At 31.5% G+C, this 14,822-nt stretch overlaps 1 long non-coding RNA gene across 1 annotated transcript; it reads left to right on the top strand.

Annotated features, from left to right (window-relative positions):
- Window positions 1–8,900: 8,900 nt before the first annotated feature.
- LOC122269388 (uncharacterized) lies at window positions 8,901–13,545 on the top strand. The gene is made up of 3 exons (XR_006225156.2): window positions 8,901–9,176; window positions 10,886–11,027; window positions 13,303–13,545. It is a non-coding gene; the product is annotated as an uncharacterized lncRNA (long non-coding RNA).
- The last annotated feature ends 1,277 nt before the right edge of the window (window positions 13,546–14,822 follow it).

The raw sequence follows: 14,822 nt of genomic DNA, 5'->3' as shown, positions 1-14,822 counted from the left end.
TTGAATGGAGATGACTTTTTTTTGTTTTATTTACTTGTTGTTTTTTTTTTCTTTTCTGGAAGATGAGGGAGGTTTTGGTTTCGGAAGGAGGTCAAATAGAAGGAAGGATGCTTTCGTATGCTTCATTTTCTCTTTTTTTCAAGGTCTCTTGATTTTCGTGTGCTTTGCGGCTTACAAATGTTGGAAGTATTTTGGTTAGAGGTTTTCGTTTAAAAGCTTTGTTTTTTTTTAAGGCAGAGCTATTATTGTTGTTTTTACTAAAGTCATGCGGTAAACACTGTTATGAGGATATATGCATGTCAAATCAATGACTTTGTCATGTCAAGCCAATGACTTTGATTTCTGATTTTCGGTTTTAGACAATTGTAAAATTTAAAAAGAAAAAACAGAACATGTAATTTGTGACAGCTCAATAGGTCGCTGCACTGTTTCAAATTAACAAGAATAATGACATCATTTTAAGACCTCTCAACTTCACTACTTTTATTAAAAAAAATCAGTTTAAGAAAAAAGTGGTAGTACGTGTAAATTTAAACAGAGCTGTCGCTAGACTTTACGAAGCCTTTTAATTTTTCCTTTTCTACACAGTTCACAGAAATACAAAAAATGATTCTATAGATTTTCAGTTAACACGTTCACGCCGGGAAAAGTGAAAATACTGGTACGGGAAAAGAGAAAATACTGGTAGAAGAACTATTTCAATATTAGATAATATTCGGGAAGAGTTAATTTATTCTCAACAATAATAATTCATTGTAAGGAAATTTATCACGGCGAAGAAGCAATTCAATATAAAGATTGCATCCGTTAAAAACAATTGGTAGCTATGGGTTTTTATTATTCCCTGAAAAAACTAAAAAATGAAATTTATTGTTACCAGTTTTTACACCGGTGCGCTGCCAAGATGAGACAATCTAGTGTGACCCACCGGTGGGTCACCCCGGCGTGAACGTGTTAAATTAGAGAAAAAGATTATATTGCGTTTTTTTTTTATTTAGTTCGTTTAATTTAATTCGAAAAAAAAAAAACAAATATTTCAACTTTTTTATTATCATTGTTATAATTTAAAATTTTATTTTCCAATTTCTGATAATCGTTACATTTTTATCAATAATTATGTCATATCATCGTACTTTTAAAACTTGATTACATGATATAATAGTTCAACTTGAAACCGAAACATATTCTTCATACACGATATTATGGTTCAGCTTGAACTGAAACATATTTTGCATGCACGATATTATGGTTCAGCTTGAGCCGAAACATATCTTGCATGCAGGATACTCTGGTTCGAACCGAAGCAGGGTTAATTGAAAAACTGATATGAACGGAAACAAGGACTGAAATGATATGGAACAAAACAGGGTTCATTCAATAATTATAAAAATCATAGCAAATTTGCCTCTTATTATGGTTAAAGATACTTATATTATAGTTCAATGTTGAGCTAATTTTTCTGAGAGTCATATCTTTATAGTTATATGACTTTTTTTAAAAAAAAATATTTTGTAAACTGTATTCTTATGTGAGGCTCTTAAAACTGCATTCATAATCCATACCTTTATTATAATCTGCATGAATGAAACAGAACAAAATTTCAAAACTAAAACTAAATTTTTATTTAAAAAATATGAAACTTTTATACGCATAGCAAAAAGAATTTTTATGTAATACCAATTAATTTTTTTTTTTGCTGAAATGCCAAGCCCTGTCAAATGCCCTGCTTGCCCCATCCTTACTACAGCTCTGAGAGTCTAAACCAAGTGGATATTTCCGTCTCTTTCCTACCAGTGAAGTTTGGAAAGGTACTGAGCTGAGCCAAAGCCTCGTACAACTAAAAGCCTCCACACGGTTTCTTATAGGTAGTCCGATCAGACCACTATGAGGGCAAACCAGTTTACGAAAGAGCCATTTAATAGAAAATCTAGTAAAAAATGAGAAACTGGTAGCAAATATATGTCTAAAATTTTTTTTAAATTTATGAGTATGATTGGTTTGTCTTATTCACATGTCAACCATTACAGATTCAATTCTCAAATATATATGATAAATTTCTCTCAATTACTTTTGAAATTGAATTTGGGTTCATGCGCACAGCTGGTTCACTTTTTAAATAGTCTGCGCCGACTACTTGTAACATATCGTGTGTAGGTCAGATAGACGCATGACTTAAATTTAGGTGTTTTAGGTATTTTCCTGCAAGAAAATCCAACCTTCTTCCGGCATGCTAAATCCCCAAAGTCTCTACTAGAGTCCTATGCATTATGATAACGATAAATTACAGAACACTGCAAACAGATTTTATTCCTAAATGTAAATTATCGTCAGGCAAAATTCCGATTAGTTAGAGTGCTAAAATTTCAATTAGTGCTCTGTGTTTGATGACACTTCCTAATTGTAAAACTGCTTTCTAAGTGTAACCATTAAATCGTTAATCAAAGTTTCGACCATTTTCGACATAAATTTTAAAAAAAATTAAAATTTTAAAAACTACTTTTCTCAAGTAAACTAAAAAAAAGAAAATAATTCCTTTTTTTTTTGTCAGACTTAAGACGAAAATCTCTATCACAGCCAATAATTTCCCCCTTTTTTAAAAAAAAAATAATACGATTTACATTTTTCGTTTTAAATATGACGAAAATAAAGTTATTTTCTCCTTCTAAATCTACTGAAATTACGTAATTTTTATATTTTTTTTATTTTATTACATTATTTGAAACATTGTATATTCTTTTCGAAAGTGGTAGCTTCAAGCATGGCTAAACGCTATTAATCAAGACGAAAAAGGACAAAAACTGCTAAAAAAAAAAAAGTTTTATTACAGTTTGTTTTTAAAAAAAATTAAAATATAATGATTACCAAGAATTTTTCGCGATTATTACATGTATATTAAATTACTTTGTTTTTATATATATATATATTTAGAAAAATCTGAGAAGAAGTAAATGGTGGTGAATAATTAAAAATTTAGAATTACCCTTTACAACTGAACCCTCGCAAGATTGTGCTGGTTAGGTATTAACCCAATGTGTAAAAAGTAGCAACATATATATATATATATATATACAGAGGAAGAGAAATATTTTAAAGTATGTTTAAACTGTGTAAAAATTTTCTTCTCTTAAATTTTTAAAATACTCATCACAGACATAAACATACATTATAAAATCATTACTATATTCTAATAGATATGAGATATTTTTATTTATTGGATAAATACGCGTAGCGAAATAACTTAGACCACTTTCTTACTTTTACTAAAGGATGATAAGAGCTTACTTCAGACATCCAAAATGGCCACAACCGGGGTTTGAGAAAAGGGTGACAAATCTTACATAAGGCTGTTGGTTTTAATTTTCCCTTTACTTTTCAGAATTAAGTTAGGCACCTCTAACATTTATACACAGTCCAGTCACATTAATGTGACCACCACCTACTTTCGACGTCGATGTGAAATAACCACTCACAGAGTGCAGGTGGCAGCACATTACAGTGTAGTGTATATATTGGATGTCCTAGGGCATCGAAAAGCATTTCAGTCGTTGGCGCAATGCAGAAATGTAGCGATTTCTCCGACGTCCAAAAGGGCATAATTATTGGCTTTCGGGCCAAGGGTGGAAGCATTTCGGAAACGACTGATTTTGTNCTTTTCTTAAATTTTTAAAATATTTATCACAAACGTAAACATACATTATAAAATCATTACTATATTCTAATGGGTATGAGCTATTTTTATTTATTGGACAAATACGCATAGCGAAATAACTTCTAACACTTTCTTACTTTTACTAACGGATGATAAGAGCTTACTTCACACATCCAAAATGGCCACAACCGGGCAAAGTTTGAAAAAAGGGTGACAAATCTTACATAAAGCTGTTGGTTTTAATTTTCCCTTTACTTTTTAGAATTAAGTTAGGCACCTCTAACATTTATATATATTTCCCTTCGTTTAAAAATATATATTGGCTAAAAGCAATTCGAAAAAACGATTTGCTTCTTCAATAATTCTCTACCGCTTTTTCGAATTATTCCTAGTTGTTGCCACCCTGTTTTCGCCATAACCTGCTATAAATAAAGTGGTTTTACTACCCATTTTTTCACTTTTCCGTCTTATTTTTAACCCTGATTTCAACCCTTTCATGACCATTTATTTCTAGCAAAAGTAAATTATAGTATTTTTTGAATTGAAATTGTTTTGAGAATAGTAATTGATATAAGAAAGAAAAAACCCATTTAGTTTATAAAAAGGCAATTTTTTTAACACGATCATATATATAACATATTTAACACGACCATAAATTACTTATTGACTTTTATTTTTCTTTATTTATAAAATAAATTTTATAAATGCTTTCCTTTCCTGTATTTATCAAAAACTGGGCACCTGGGCCACGCAGCGGCCCCTATCCCATACGTCATGAAAGTATAAAATATACATTGATTAACAAACATTTTAAGTTTAGCAACATTATGGTAGCTGTTCAAATGAGTCAAGCACTTTGCTTGATAAATTAACCCTTTAATGGGCCCTTTATTTCTAGTAAAGGTAAATTAAAGTATTTTTGGAATTGAAATTGTTTTAAGAACAGTAATTGATATTAAGAAAAAAAACTCATTTATTTTATAAAAATGCCATTTTTTTGGTGGTAAATATATTTAACATGACCTATTAGGAACTTACTGACTTTTATTTTTCTTTATTTATGAAATAAATTCCTTAAATGCTACCAACTTCAAAAGGAATTACGTATTTTATAACTTTTATTAGTTTTTTAAAAGTGACAAATGGTTACCAATTTTATTCAAACTCACTTCTAGAAAGCTGAAGTTATTGAAAAATGGAAACCTAAATTAAAAGTGGTAAAACGTGGTGGTAAGTATACTTACCACTGCTTTCAAAAGGGTTAAGTTATTACCACCATTTCTTGACTATCAGAAACGGTAGCAGAGAGAGAGCTGTAAATGAAGTGGCGAAGCATACTACGCATTTTTTTCGCCTTATATTCAACCCTGACTTTAAGCTACTGCCACCGTTTCTTGACTATCAAATTCTTTGTCAAAATGTTTCTATTATCGACACACATCGGCGATGCAACTGCCAAAATAATTATGCAAAAAAAGGTAAATAACTACAAAGTAAATTTTGCAAATATTTGACTATTTTTGCTTGTTTTTTAAAGGNTGCAACTGCCAAAATAATTATGAAAAAAAAGGTAAATAACTACAAAGTAAATTTTGCATAAATTTGACTATTTTTGCTTGTTTTTTAAAGGTATAGCATGTCGTAAGCACTTTGAACTGAAGTCTAGTACAGTATACCCATCTGTGTTTGTGCCCGTGGGCACCTGGTATACAGAGATGCCAACTTACTCCGGACAGCAATTATATATTTTAAAGTGGTAGTGTATCAACTGTAATTCTTGGTTTAATAAATTCAATTTAGTAGATTTTTATCCACCACTATTTCATTTCTAAATAATTCATAGGCTCATATAATTCACCACTGTATAGCACTTACGTCATGTTAAACCTTTTAAAAAGCAAGCAAAAATCGTCAAATTTTTGCAAAATTTACTTTGTAGTTATTTACCGTTTTTTTAATTATTTTGGCTTGTCCGGATCAGTTGGCATCTCTGGGTATAATGTCATTGACGTAAGCGCTCTAAAGTGGTGAATTTTATAAACCTTCGAATTATTTAAAAATTGTGGTGGATAAAAATCTACTAAATTGAATTTATTAAACCAAGAATCACTATTGATAAACTACCACTTTAAAATGTATATTTGCTCTCCGGAGCAAGTTGGCATCTCTGTTTTTAATACCTGCTATAAAAAAAATCAAAATTTTAGCTAATGTACCTAAAATATGACACACTGAAAAAAATCAATCTTTTCCGCAAACTTAATTAAAAAGAAAAATTGAGTCCGTTAGTTCCGTATTTTTTGAAGTACTTAGTATCAGGTCATAATCAAAAATTAAAACTGATGTGTCAGTTACTGACTGTTCGTTTATTACCAATACGTTTTATTCTTTAAAATACATATTTGCTGTCCGGAGCAAGTTGGCTTCTCTGACACATACAAAAGAAAAGGAAAAAAAAAAGAAAGATATCGAAAGAAAAAAAAGAAAGCAACTGGATTAATATCAGATTAGTCTACATATAAAAAGCGCTTCTCTTTCTCCTTATGAATTAATCGATTAAGATTCATAAACATCTCTTTTGATTAAGAAGTCACCGCTGGTGCGGAACTTAAAAGGATTCAATTTTATGTGAAAATTCTCATAGAGAATCGGTGAATCTAGAAGCCTAATTTAATATAGAGCAAGAGAGAGAGACTTTATAGTCCAATCGTTAATAGAGCGATGTTAACTGTCAGGCCATAATTATAGGTTTGCCGTGCGTTTAAAATGTCTCGTTTTTTTTCTACGGTTGATATATTCCTCAATCATTTCAAAGTGGAATTGTTTCAAGTAAAAGAGAAATGTGTCAAACGAATTTCTTCAAATAGAATACAAAAAGCACGAATCAATTTTTTTTCCCCACTCATGAATTATTTTTATATGCAAACTGAGCCAAAAATACTTTTCATAGATAGGTCATACTTTTGTTCACAAAAAAAAGAGAACTAATTGGTTATAAAGACCATGAAGTTAAGTTCAGTCAGATTTTAGTTCATGCAGATCAACAACAATAGATAATACACAAAAGTGTATTAAATACGACAATATCGTGATCATTAACGATAACGATGCTCATCGAATACGATAATATTGCGATTAAAACTGAAAATATCGATGGCGATAATATCACGAATATTATACATAACATTAGTTATTGAATACGATATTACTGTGAATCGGTGCACTAAATACGACAATATCTCGATCATTAACGATAACGATGTACATTGAATACTATAATATTGCGATTATTTTACAAACCTGAAAATATCGATGACGATAATATCAGGAATATCATACATAACTTTGATTATTAAAAACTGAAAGCATCGATAAAGATAAAATCACGAATATTATACATAACGTTACTTATTGAATACGATATTACTGTGAATAAGTGTATTAAATACGACAATATCGTGATCCTTAACGATAACGATACACATCGAATACGATAATATTACGATTATTATTAAAAAATACAAATATCGATTACGATAATATCAGGAATATCATATATAACTTTGATTATTAAAAACTGAAAGCATCGATAAAGATAAAATCACGAATATTATACATAACGTTAATTATTGAATACGATATTACTGTGAATAAGTGTATTAAATACGACAATATCGTGATCCTTAACGATAACGATACACATCGAATACGATAATATTACGATTATTATTAAAAACTACAAATATCGATTACGATAATATCAGGAATATCATACAATAACTTTAATTATTGAATACAATATTACTGTGAATATGTGTATTAAATACGACAATATCGTGATCCTTAACAATAACGATATACATCGAATACGATAATATAGCGATTATTATTAAAATCTGAAAATATCGATGATGATAATATCACGAATATTGTACATAACGTAAATTAGTGAATATGATATTACTGTGAATGTCGATAAATTTTATTTTGGTAAAGAAAATGTAGAATCATGTAAAAATGATAAAATTATTTGTATTGAAAAATATTCCGATATATTGTTAAACATCGATATTGCTTTATAATTACGATTTTATAATTCCCACTTATCGGTTATTAAGATCATAGAGGTGGGAGTAAGGAGTATATCACCTCTATATCTGTAATATCTTTCATCTATATATTTCTTCTTTCTGAGTATATCTTTTATATCACCTTTATGACAGAGAGCAATAGACATAGTGGCAAGAAGATTAGAGTTGGAAAAGCTATCACTAGCACATGGTCCCTTATATCCGATAAATACCCGAAAAAATGCAACCAAATCCTTCTGAATTTAATCAATTCGTTTATAATAGATTGAAATTTTTAGATTTTTTATGAACATTAGAAAGAGTTTACACATTATAGAACTCACCGTTATCACCATGCACCCATTTTTTTTTATAGAAATGAGTTTAGTTTTGAGATGAGCTAGTCGAGTTGTCATTCAACTTATACAGTTATGTTATAATAGTTGATCTTATGCTATGTTACTATTAATTATTCGAAAGGTGCTTCTCAATCTTCTGTAATTTCAATTTAGCAGTAGCTTCCGTAGGTAGATTTTTGCAAATTTCATAATTTTTCACCAGGAAAGCATTTTTTTTTTCGATCAAAATATGTTTAGACTGTGTGGCTTGGTGGCGTAGTTGGTTTGTCGTCCGCCTTCTGAGCCCTAGTCTGCGGGTTCGATCCCCGGCCCAGGCACCGGATTTTCGAGATGCAGAAAATCCTCAGCGGCCATGTCGTATGATTATGCGGCATGTAAAAGATCCCTGGAGTGCCTTATTGGCTCTTGGCATTTCTGGCAAAATTAAATTCCTAGTCCACTTTAGCATCCAAATAGAGTCTCGGTGCTGCCATCTAGTGTGGCAGAAACTAGACGTCCAAATTAACATGACCAACGGTATCCCACACCATTGTGGTGGTCCTGAAAGAGTGGATACCACTTCTGGAGAACGCACTAGGTCTGCTCATCGGGAAGACTGATTGTGCACCTCATTGGAAATAAAAAAAATAAAAATAAAAATGTTAAGACTTTTTTTTAACTCATTTAACAAATTCGTAGTTCAGTTTTTTACCTTAGCGGGGTGCTGAAAACGATATGACTAGATCGTTGCCATTTTGACAAGCATTGACAAAAAAACAAAAACAAAAATGCGTCTCTTCTTTTTGAAGCAGCAGAATGGAAACTCTTTATACATTTCTCGGTTGGCACAAGTAAGTAGGAGATTCCAGGCCTCTTTACCTTCCTTCAAATAAAGTGGGCCTGCTAGATCTATCCCAGAAACTTCAAATACTAACGATTCCCGGTTTTTGTCTTCTAGGTAAAGTGATATTATGCTGTTTTTCTTTTCCTTTTTTTATGCTACAACTCAGCAGGAAACCTAGTACAATTATTATAGCAGATAGTCAACAAAGACAGATTCAAACTTTGAAAAATCTTTAAATACTGAACTTCCTTGTAAAAGTGGAATTACTGCTGTCGGTATGTAAATTTTTAATATTAACATTAAAATTAATTTAGTTGAAAACCGAAATATGTAAGGATTTTTGTTTTTCTTCTGTTAGTTGACATTCGATTTGATTTTCATTGAAATTTGATGTATGTTCTTATATTTTAAATTTTTATTCCTTTGACTTCTACACAATTTAATCTAAAACATATTTTTGCAACTTATTTTTCAACTGCAAAACATTTTTCAACAACTTATTTTTATGTTGTGTGATTTAAAGTCACAGTAATTTAGACTTGAGTGTTGACTAATTTGGCTAAGATGCTATATTATATCCTGCTATTCCTTCTTTTTTTTCACACGGCTTTAATTGAAACTAGATGTAATATTTGAATTTCACTTTGCTTGCCTGATTCCTTACTCAATCTTATGTGCTCATTTTAATAACTTCTGTGATATTTTTAAATGAAATTTTCATAAACCAATATTTTATTGGCTAATGGGTTCAGAAGCCAATGCGGTTGAATCAAATCTATACTTGCCTTGCAATAATTTGCTACGAAACAGTATAAAAGAATGAACTGTCTAGGAAAAGGTGGTTTAATGCCAACTATATAGCGGGAAATTTAATGTAAATCGATCATCGTAATCGCATTGGCATCCTTTAGTGCAATGTAGTTTTTGGCGATAAATCCAGTTCTGATTGAATCACTCTAGATTTTTGAAAATTGACTCTGTTCTGGATTAAGGCTTAACGAAATACAAAAATCAATATCTTTGAGGTATGAATTAATGCTATTTTGAAGATTACTTCAAATTAATAAAAGCAAATGAGGGATACTAAATTAAGCGGGTACTTTTTCATTTCACCATGCAAGTAAATTTAGCAATTTTATTTATTTATTTTTTCTTTAAGAATAGCTGTAGCATAAAAAAATGGTACTTTTTCGTTTGCCGGACGCAAGCAAAAATCTATACCTATCACCAACTAAATTTTATTTTATTTATTTTTTTAGAACACATGAAAATGAAATAAAATTTAAAAAACGAGTTTTAAAAAAATTCCTTGCGTTCGACTGACCAAAAAGTTCAAAAAAAAATTTAAAAAGAAAGAACAGTGAAATTTACTTGACTCCGTAACTTCGCATGCAAAAATATTGCATATGAATGAGAACCGGATTGGTGCAAAAGTTTTAAAAGTTTAAAATTTAAAAAAAAAATCGTTGAATCATTTAATAATCTCAAAACTAGCGATTACCATATAATACATACCTTTATATGCTGCTTTTCAAAACGGAAACTGAAATAACCAGAGAGAGCATTCTCATCAAATGTGATCTCTTCCGAAATTCACCCTATCAGNATTCGACTTCTGCCACATCATACGTCACACCTGTTTATAAGGCGGACCCATCCACAAATCGTAATTTTGACCTGAATCAGAGAACGATCGGTCTCCAATCCAGTACCACCAGAGGTACTGATTTGTTATGGGAAGATGGAGGACTTTGCGACTCGGCAGAATTTTAACGCGCATCAGCTATCTTTGGCCGGCGGGGTTCGAACGCACGAACTCTCGGATATGGGCCCAGCGCCCTACCGACCAGGCTATCGATTGTAATTATCGATAATACCGGGATAGCTTTCTGGGAAAATATTTAAATTCGTCCTAACTCATTTTATTTTCAATAATGAAATTATTGCTTCTGAAATTCTGAGCCCGTAATAATTCATCTTTCAGGATTGTTGAAATGGATGAAAATTATTACGAGTGCATCGATGGAGAAAACCAGAGCTCAGATCCAAGAGAAGACGTTATAGATAAACAAGTGAATGCATTCTTGCGGAGAGTGGAGACAGAACGTAGAAATTTCGTCCAGGATGTAAGTTAGCATCTTCATAGAATTTTTGTTATCTCAGGCAAAGTTTTGAAGCGATAAAAATTGCATAGTCGACGTAAGATATTAACGAACTTCGTGGTTGGGGCAGAAACGGACGTTATAACGTCAATTTGAGATCGTTACATTATTGCATAAAATTATCGTGCAATAACTTGAAGAAAAAGTTTTAAAAAAAAGTGGTCAATTTTAGCAAAGTAATGCTCTACTTTAATAAGAATTCTGAATCAAATGGAAAAATCGATAATAACACAACTTTTTTTCTCTATTAATATGTACCCTTTAACATACAGCGCATAACATATTAACATACATAACATATATGTACCATTTACCATAACAAGTACACTTTAACATACAGCGAAAACTGCATTAAAGAAATATACTAGATCGGGGTTGTCATTTTCAATAAATAATAGACATTAAGATAACTGCGAAGACGACATGTTTTAACTCGAAAATAAACCACACTTAAATTGCACAAAAGGAGAGAGTACAGCCGTGGTAGCTAAGGGGATAGAGCGCTCTCCACCCAATGAAGTTGACCCGGGTTCGAACACCAGCGAAGGCTGGTTGATACGAATTCCGCACCCGGTTCGCGACAGTGCTGACGAAAAATATACTCAATGGTAGATAGATCATGTCTTGGAGTCCCCTTGCCACCAGGCTAACCGTGGGAGTTTTAAGTGGTCTTCCTCTCCATGTTACGCAGGTGGGGATTAGTTCCATCAAAAAAATCCTTCATGAAGGTTAATTTGGTCCCAATGTTTGGTCTATGAGTTTCCTTATCTCCTGGATTGTGTTCAAAATTACAAGGCAACAGAGTTCAATATTGGGAGTCGTAAACTTAAAATTGGGTTGGCTGTTCAACGACTGTTTTGAAAAGAAAAGAGTGAATATAATTTTCAAACAAGGAAAGTGAATGTATGAAAAATTTATTATAAACTTAAAAAAGAAAGTTACATGGTTTATGAATGATGACCGCTTAGTTAGGTCTTAGAATAGGAATTTTGAAGATCAAGTCACTCTGCCTTAATTTAAAGGACATTCAGGGTATTTTACATTCATTGTGCGGTAATATCATAGGAACTTGAACATCTGAAAACCTTTTTCTAATTTAAAAGGCTAAATTTCAATCGGTATGTTGGAATGAGCGACTCTGTGCGGAAACTCTAATGGACATTAAAATAACATTGCTTCCACGGGATAGCAAACGGAACTTTATGTATCAGTCGTTATAATGGAAGTCGCTGTAATGGGGCTTCTACTAAAAAGCAAGAACTATAATTTTGTATACATTTTCTAAAGACGTGAAATATATATATTTGCACTCAGTATACTTGGAAATTAAAGATCATAACTCACTCAAATGAGCCATACCGTCCCTCACCGAGTACTGAATACTTCTAGGGAGGAGCAATATCAAATTCATGAGCAAAATGAGGCCGTAGGGCTTTTTAGGCTCTCGGTTACAGTTTATAGAGAAAATTATTAATACTTAGAATATAATGAATTTTATAATTTTTTATCAAAAATTATTTACATTTTAACTCGGTCTTATGAATAAAGTAGTCAAATAGAAAATATACAGATAAAATAGGCGCAGGGTATTTCCTAACATTTAGTAATTAAGTATATATTTCACTTGATACTCTTTTCAATAAATACCATCATTGATATTTTTTTTCTCAACGATTACATAATTTCTATGTCTTTCTTTAAATGCTAATGCATTTATATAAAAAATCGAAGCCATTAACAGTTTATTTCATTGTAATGTTTTGGCTTCGATAATATAGTCATTTTTAAAAATTTCACTTCTCCAACAAAATATTTTAAATTTCTAAAGTTTACGTTAAGTGAGAGTTATAGTCTTGGGAGTAATTAAAAACTGCCCAGCCAAATCAATGAATTCCCTATACATTCTTGGCAAAGTGTTTTATTGTTACTCGCTGCCACCTGATTTTATAGTAGAGGTGGAGCTTTGTCTTTTATTGATGTACTATTTTTACATAATTGTTTGCATCAAAATTAACATAATTTGAAATGAAAAAAAAAGATAGATTCTTAATCCGTCGTGGAAAATAAGAACTACCCAGTTTTCTTTATCATCTAACCTAATTTTCAACAACTAATCAATAGGTAGATTTATATAATATTAATGTTATGTTTCTTGAATTGACAGGCCCTTCAAAAAACAGAAAATCTTAACTTTTTACGTTCTCTAAGGAATTTATTTTCTTCTTTTTTCATTCCTTAGATGAATAATTTGTGTGCAGAAATGAGAGGTGTTTTGAAAATACCTTCGAGATTCATTAACTATTGTGACCGTCACTTGAAAAGTTCATCGAGTGGAAGTGTTAACGTTCGCCTGTGGAGATTTTTCAATGGTAAATGACCAGCTACCAGGTGTAAAATGAAATGCAAAACAAAAAAAAATTCTTTAAAATATCATGTCTTCGTAAAAATGAAACATTTCTTTTGTGACAATAAATCTTGATTAACTAAATGTGTTGCTTTCGCTGCAATATTTTTACACAGTCGAACTTCAAGACACACAAATTTTCGAACTTACAAAAAAAAATCTGAACATCCTTTGCTATCTTGCTAATAGAGATAGACCTCGATTTCATGAAATATTTTTGATCACCAGGTAATAAAAAAAAATTTTCTAGGTACTTAAAATTGTTTAAAAAATCTTAAAAACTTTTTTTGAACAATTTTATGAATCATTTCTTAAAGCCTGATACAAACAAGATTAGTATTAGATTTTTAAAAAAAAGTAATTGGCTGAATTATCCATTCCTTAAGAAACGAACTTGCCAATTTGTTGCTGATGTATGCCTGTTTAGGCAGAGGGGGTGCGATTGTTCTTGTTTTCCAGTGGCGCCATCTATGGCCAAGAATTCGACTTCTGCCACACCATACGTCGCACCCGTTTATAGCGCGGACCCATTCATTCATCCACAGATCGTAATTTTCTTGCTAATTCAATGCATCCAAATAAAAGAAACTGGAATTAGAAGGCACCATAGACAATGATGTTTCAGTATGTAGTGAGGATGATCAGAAATATAATTAAAAGAGTCTAAGGCAGCTAGAGATATACCAGGGGGAAAAAAGATGACCTAACAAAAGAGATTCAGCCGAATATAAAATAAATTGTGTAAGATTATTGATTTTTTTTAATAAATATCTGTTACACCGCTTTTAAAATGCCGTTACAGTTACTATTTTTGCCTTATTGTTAAAAAGAGTTCGGCATTAGATAATAATTTTCGATTTTTATTCTCAACAATTTTAGACATCACGAAATTGTGTCTCCCATCAAAGTTTGACTGAATATAATTTTAAAAAAAGAAAACCTACGATAAATATTCTGTAACATGCAGTATTACTTTATGCCACAATAGACTATTAATAATAATTACGAAATGGGCTATTTTATATATTTTACAACCGTCGTTGAACAGATGACCCAATTTAGTGCTTATGACTACTAATGTTCAACTCCGCAGCCTTGTAGTTTTGAACCCAATCCAAAAGACAAGGGAACTCCTGGATCTGAGTATTGGGGGAAATTTGCCTTCGTGGAGGACTTTTTGATGGAACTAACTAGCATTTGCGTTAAATGGAGAGAAAAACCACGAAGATCTCCCACGGCTAGCCTTAATGGAAGTGGACTCTAACCCATAATCCGTCTACCACTGAGGATATTTCACGTCTGCACTGTGATCGGTGCTAGTTGGATGCGGAATTCGAACAGGGTTCACCTCATAG

The sequence above is a fragment of the Parasteatoda tepidariorum genome, chromosome 9 (assembly GCF_043381705.1).
Source record: "Parasteatoda tepidariorum isolate YZ-2023 chromosome 9, CAS_Ptep_4.0, whole genome shotgun sequence".
Classification (NCBI taxonomy): Eukaryota; Metazoa; Arthropoda; class Arachnida; order Araneae; family Theridiidae; genus Parasteatoda; species Parasteatoda tepidariorum.
Note: the sequence above shows the minus strand (reverse complement) of the source record. Positions and strands in the feature narration are given on the sequence as shown.